Genomic DNA, 7234 nt, shown 5'->3' with positions numbered 1-7234 from the left:
GAATTTTTGAAAAAGCACTTTGAAAATCTTAAAATGCTGTAAATGCGGGCTGTTTTCATCCCAGTCCTCCTAAGGGACATGCCCTTGGAGCTATGGATAGTGGGACCATCCCTAATCAGGCAACAGGCATTTATAGAGCACAACTTCAGGGTGCCAGGAGGGGCCCGCCCTGCCCCTGTCTGTGGACCAAGGGTCTGGCCCTCCCTATCCCAGCCCCACAGGTGGCAGAGACTTTGACCATTAATAAAATGGGTAAAAGGTCGTTGGTAGTAAAGGTAAAAACTTCCTGCAGGCTTGGGATGTTTGCGTATTTCTCTAGAACACCCTTCATGTGGAGGGAGGTTGGGGAGCCCCCAAATGTCCCATCAGGAGTCTTGTCTGGGTTAAGGTCTTCATCCTTAAGGCCTTTCAGACCACTGAGACCACAGCAGCTTTAAGGGAGGCCAGTGTGAAGCTGATCTTTCACCACTTTTTGAACCTCTTTTGCTATTTGGGTTAGTATTTTTCAAAGTGTTGTTTTCTTCAGCATATTTTGGGGTCTCCTTTAGCAAGGTGTTGACTCACTTTTCATAATTTTCTTGCATATATCTCATGTCTCTTGGTCTTTCACCGCTGCAGGAATCTTCCCCATCCAGTGATGGGCGCCTGACTTTCTGCCAGTGGTGCCTTCTGCATGGTCCTGGGTTTATTGGGAAACAAACAGTACTATCTGGGCCAAGCCCCAAGTAGCATGAATACATTTCCTGGAATTTAAAATTCAAAAAGTTCCTTCTAGTCCTTTGCTATATATCTGATACTAATGCACTGTCTCTTCTGCTGCCAGAAGGGGGCAAACTAGCTAGCTAGCTATCTTACATATCCATCTGTCTATATATCCTGTCTATAGATATAGGCCTAGACTCATGCTCTCTCTCCCTCCTTCTCTTTCTCTATCTCTCTCTCTCTTTCTCTTTCCCTTCTCTCCATTTCTCTCTCCCTCCTCTTCCCCACCTCTCTTCATCTTTCCATCTCTCTCCCCCCTTCCTCTCTTTACCCCCCTTGTAGCAGCAGAATAAATAAGCTATGTTAGTGTACAATGCGTGGCAGAAGAGACAGCCTTTTCAATCTTAAATTCTAATGTTTGTGTGTATAATATTAACCCCCATATATAATGACTAGATGGTGTTGGGAGGAGCCTTAGAGCACAGAATATGTGTGTTTGTGTAGAGAGATCTCTATCCACACACCTGTGTGTATACATGGATATCACACACACATCTGGCTGTCTTAAGATCTAGTCTTTTTTTTTCTCCCAAAGTGGCTTTCAGGTTCAGTTCTATGCATCAGGTGGCAATTTCAACAATATAACATTAAAACTTTGGTTTGCCAAAAATACAGGTGCCAGGAAGCTATAGATTATACAGTGCATGTGTTCAGTGACAGGTTTTTTCAGAAAAATTTATTTTTAAAAAATTCTTTATTATGAAGTTGCCAGGCATCCACAAGCATGTATACTTCCCCGTACAAAAGACAGAAGAAAAGGCTTACTTTTTAGGGAGGCTACTAGTAATAATACAGTGGAAAAGTGCAGAATCAGAGATCCTGGGTTTGAATTCCACCTCTTAAGCTTGGGTGAGTGACCTTGGGTGAGTCATTCTGTGGAAGTGGTAAAATCATGAAGGTGCAGCTACATAAACCTGGAGGTAGCTTCTACCTCAAAATCCCTGATGGTGAATGAGACAGTGAATTTCTATGTCTGAGATTTTAAATAGAGTTTCAAATTTAACATGAGTCACAACACTGCCCATGTATCCATTTCCTCTTCTGAATGGCCTGCTGCTTACATGAGTATTTTTAAATGATTCACTGTTCTTGCTCTTTGGTATCATTCTAGCTCCTCCCACTATTTTCCCAAATAATAAAAGCCCTCCCTTGTAACAAATGAGTATAATCCAGCCAAATCATCCCCTAGCTTGGCTGGGTCTGCAGGTGTGTCTCTGCAATTCTACCTGGAGCAGTTTGGATTCAGCCACTGTAAGGTTCCCTTCCACCTCCCCAGGCCCTGAGCCTTGTCAGTGGGATTCATTAATCCCTTTAGTTGACAAATCAGGAAGGTCCGACATCTTTTTTGGGGGGAAGGAGGCAGCTTGAAGGAAAACCACCTTGAATGTATATTCGAATGATTCTTGTTCCCACTCTTAGGGTCCTTTTTCCCCTCTGAATATTTCATTCTGGATCTGGTGTCTACCTTTCATAGGACCTGTTTTGGTGAGCAGGCTGGAGAAATGGGAAGCCTGTGTTGCATTGCTTGTACTGAGAGCTTGCCTCAGTTTCCTCATTGGTAAAATGAACCTACCTTCCAGGGTTGTTGCGAGGCTAATATTTGTAAGGTGCTTTGTAAACCTTAAGGCACTATATGAATTCTATAATAATGATAGTATATAATTATTATATATAAAACATGTTATATGATTATAATTATAATAATAGATAGTATTCTTATAGCACCAACTATGTGGTGCTCTGCAGTGATGAGCACACTGCAAATATCTCATTTGATCCTTACAACAAGCCCAGTATTAAACAGGGTGGCGAGGCTCTGTGGTTTTGGATTCCTGATGTCACTTAAGAGGTGCCCTTACAAATACCCTCCTAGGCTCCGAAGGTGGAGCAAGGGCGGCTCAGGGTGACAGGAGCCCTTCAGGAGAGGACAGTATCCTATAATGAGAGCTGGGAGAGATCTCAGACACCATACAGACTGACCTCTTCATTTTGTATCAGACTGAAAGGGGGAAAGGGATTTACAAATGTAAGGTCACCTAGCTGGGATTCAAACCAAAGTCCTCTGGTTCCAAATTCAGTGCTGGCTGGCTCTCCTTCACCATATCCACACCTCTACCCTTTTACAAACACACATACACACATACACACTGCCCCCTCCCCATACACACAATGAAATTCTACCATTTGTGATTCATTTCTTTGGCTTTTTCCAATTTTTTGCTGGCGCTAAGGGAAGAGCAGATAGGAGGAGATGTGGTCACCTGAGAATGCTGGGCAGCCTCCTTTCCAGGCTGAGTCTATATTCTGGACTGAGTGGATAAGTTATTGGTGGCAGCACAGCACTGAGGGTGACAGGATGCTCGCCTCTTTCCCATATGAGCCCAATTAGCTTTTGGTGGAGGGAAGATTCACATCTGTGTCAGTGCTACGTCATTCCTCTCTCCAGGTAGCCACCCTGACAATATCTATCATGGATCCCAGAGGGGAAGAGGAAAGGAGATAAACTGCACAATACCATCCACCCTACTAGGAACATAGCTCAGAATTTACTAGCCCATTTATCCTAGTCAGTAATGGTCAGGCTTTGTTGATGTACATCATAGAATGTCAGAGCTGGGAGGGCCCTAAGAACACAGAATGTCAGAGCTGGGAGGGGCCTTAGAACACAGTGTCAGAGCTGGGAAGGCCTTTGGCACACAGGATGTCAGATGTTGACACAACGGCAGATCTGGAAAAGACCTTAAAATAGAGAATATTGGATCTAGAAAGGGCTTTAGGAGATAGAATCTTAGAGCTGGATGAGATCTTAAAATATGGGACCTTTTTGACATTGTTAAGGCCAAACATCCTTATGTAGCCCATAAGGAAATCAGCTTGGAGAGCTTAAGGTGAGGGCTAGTGGTACAGTGTAAATACTAATTAGGTGACATCACCAGTTGTGATTGGCCCTGTTTCCCTGTGACAGTCCAAAATTGACCTTGACCAAAGACTACCGCTGGTCACTGACCATAGATGACTGAATGACCACTATGGATGTTTCTATAATAGACTCTTTTCATTGGCACAGCTGAGTTGACTTGAGATCCTGGAACTGCCATTCTCAGGTATATATCCTGGGTGATAAGGACACCAGGTTGCTGTCCTCAGGCTCTTCCCCTCATCCCCCAAATCTAGCCAGGACCAAGGCCAGAGGTTGTGTGAATCCAGATTGGGGCGATCACTGCCCTCTGGTGGCCAGAGCTTCATAATGTTGACCAAGGCTCCCTCCCATTTTCAAAATTGTCAGCAGAATAACTTTCCTGCTCATCCAGGCCAATAAGAAACAATGACAAGCAGAGTATTCACTGTTGCCCTCCAATCTAAGTTAGGACCAAGTTGGTGCAAAACCCACCACTGTGCGGACAGGTTATCGTGCTGTATGTTTACTCACCAGAACACAAAGAAATACCACTCGGGACAGCTAGCATTTAAATAGTGCTTTAAAGCTCATAAAATGCTTTACACTTATTATCTCATTGGCTGGTGACAACAAGCCTGGGAGGTAGAAGCTATTATTAGCCCCAAGGGCAGAGCACAGAGTGCCAAGTACCGACTGAACCTGGTTAAGTCTACAGTTGAAGATCCCTAGGGGAGTAATGTAAGGCCGGAGTAGGGAGGGTGGGCTGGGAAAGCAAGAGGGACAAACTGAGATAAGGGTGGACAGAGGGTTTGGAAGAGGTGGAAAGTGACACCGTGAAAAGGGAAGTAGGAAGTCATGGTCCAAGGAGTTTCAGGTTCATTACATAAAGATCATTCTCAATTTCTCCCTTTTACCCTCCTCATATAACCCACGAAATGCCAAATCATCTCTTTCTCCATAACATCTCTCATATATCATCTCTTCTCTACTCATAGTCACTAAGTTCAGGCCCTCATCATTTCTCAGGTGGACTACTGCCACAATCAATCAGTCATCAATCAATCAATCTCATTAAGCACCTACTATGTGTCAGGCACTATACTAAGTACTGGAGATACAAAAAGGCCTTACAATCCAGAAACTTACGATCTAATGGGAGAGACAACGTGCAAATAAGTAATACAAAGCAAGCTATGTAGAAGATTCAGATGAAATAATGAACAAAGGGAAGGCGCTGGATTGAAGAGTGGTTGGGGAAGGCTTCCTGTAGAAGGTGAAGTGTTTTAAGCATGGGGGACAGTCAGAGAAAATTCTGGGAGCAGAGAAATGGAGTGTCCTGTTTGTGGAACAGCCAGGAGGCCAGTGTCACTAGATGGAAGAGGATGTACAGGTGGAAGAGTCAAGGTAAGAGTGGGTTAGATTAGGAAGGGCTTTGAATGTGAAGCAGAGCATTTGGTATTTGATCCTCAAGACATTAGGGAGCCACAGCAGTTTATTAAATGGGAGGTGGAGTGACATGATCAGATTTATTCTTTAAAAAGAAAATCCCTTTAGTGCTTGGATGGAGGATGAACTGGAGAGGGGAGAGACCTGAGGCAGGAGGATCCACCAACAGGCTATTAGAAAGGTCCAGACCAGAGTTAATGGGGGTCTTCACTAGAATTGTGGCAGGAACCTCCTAATTGGTCTCTCTGCCTCAAGTCCCTCCCCACTCTGAGGGGAACTGCCAAAATGACTTTCCTAAAGTATAGATGTGCCCACATAACTCTCCTACTCAATAAATCCCCATGGCTCCCTATTACCTCTAGGATCAAATACAATTTCCTTTATTTGGCATTTAATGCTTTTCTCAACCTAATCCCTTCCTGTCTTTCTAAACTTCCTACTTTTCCTCAAACACAACATCTGAGCTGTTCCTTATGCCTGTAATGAGGCTCTCCCTCAGCCTCTGACTCAGAATCCCTGGCTCCCTTTAAGACAGTCCAAAAGCCAATTCCTCCAGGAAGCTTTTCCTTATGTAGAGTTAGGAATAGTGGAGGTGGCCAGATTGTGGATGATGAGATCAGGGACATATGACCAGCCCTGCGTGTGGCCAAATCAGAGTGGAGGTGAATGCCATCAGAACTAGGAAGACTGATGAACTTAAAAGGCAGGATATTTGAACATCGCCTGTAAATTTAAGTCCCTGAGTCTAAGGGGAGGAAATTGGGATATAGAGGAAAACTGTGAGCCAGGAACTGAACACCTTGAGAAGGGAGAAAGACTGGCCTCAAGATGGGGACAGACATCAGAATTCGGATGGGGAATGTGTCCGGTTGGAGTGAACCTCAAAGGAAGGCAGAGTCTGTTCAGTGAGAGTGCAGAGGAGGGTCTTAGAAGCGGCGGAGAGGAGTAGGAATCAGAGGTACTCCTCCTTGACCACTGTGTTGTCCTCCAGGGCTGAAGAAGATGGTCAAGGATGCAAACTGTGGGTCATGACCCCATATAGGGTCAAAAAAAAATTTACAACAATAAAAGGTTTTTGAATGTGCAACAACCAAAAATTAATTAAAAATCAAATGTATAATGAATCTGGGGTGTTTCTCACAGTTTCACTGCAGCCTTGGTTCTGTATATATGCCCTCAGGCCACGCAGCATCAAGTGGAAAAAGTTTAAGAAGCCCTGCTCTAGAGGGAGCCATGACTGTAGAGTCTGAGAGGAATAGATCTAATAGGAAGAGCAGTTTGTTGCCAGTGGAACAGGAACAAGAAGAAGGGTCAGACTAGGATGGGAACACAAGAGAGATGGGATTGATAGGGATGGGTACGAGGAAGCAGGGAATGGAAGCCAAGTTTTGGTCTGCATCGACCAAGACTGAATCTTGGGCATTTCTAGGACAATAGGATGTCTCACCTTTGGCCAAATAAGCGATCATCCCATAAGTAAAAGGCAGAGGGGTGAGACGGAAGGGCAGATGTAGAATGTCTGGTCCAGAGGGAGGATCAAAGGCAAAGGTTGGTCAATGGTTGGATGTGCCTGAGACCTTTCAGCTAGGATGGGTATGGATGAGTCCAATCACCAACCAGGTCAACTATGGCAAGATTTTTTTTTTTGTCCCTGGGTGGGGAGCTCTTAGAGGCGTCTGCACTGGTGGCTAGGCAGATATCATAAGATCATAGATTTAGAACTGGAATGGATTTTAGAAGGCATCGAGATCACACAGTTCTGAGGTGTCTATGAACCCTACAATGGTTATTAATTCTTATCATCCTTTAATTAATTGATTTACCCTTTATTCTCAAAGAGGACCGATGACTTCACAAGGATGATGAACAAACATTTGCTATTGGTCAACTATGAGCAAAGCCCTGTGCTGAACACTGAGGAGGAGGCAGAAAATGAGACACAGGCTCTGGCCTCAAGGAGCTTATACTTGAGAGGTGAAGCAGGGAGTATATCATCATGTTCTGTGGCTCTAGGCCTTGGGAAAAGCACCAGGAGCTCTAGAATTTCAGAGGCCAGGAAGGCAGCTGCCTAGAAGAGATGGCATTTGGGCCACCAAAGGCTGGACAAGATTTAAGTTTGCCTTCAAA

This window comes from Notamacropus eugenii, chromosome 5 (genome assembly GCF_028372415.1).
Source record: "Notamacropus eugenii isolate mMacEug1 chromosome 5, mMacEug1.pri_v2, whole genome shotgun sequence".
NCBI classification, from domain to species: domain Eukaryota; kingdom Metazoa; phylum Chordata; class Mammalia; order Diprotodontia; family Macropodidae; genus Notamacropus; species Notamacropus eugenii.
The sequence above is the reverse complement of the archived record's forward strand: the minus strand, read 5'-3'. Positions refer to the sequence as shown.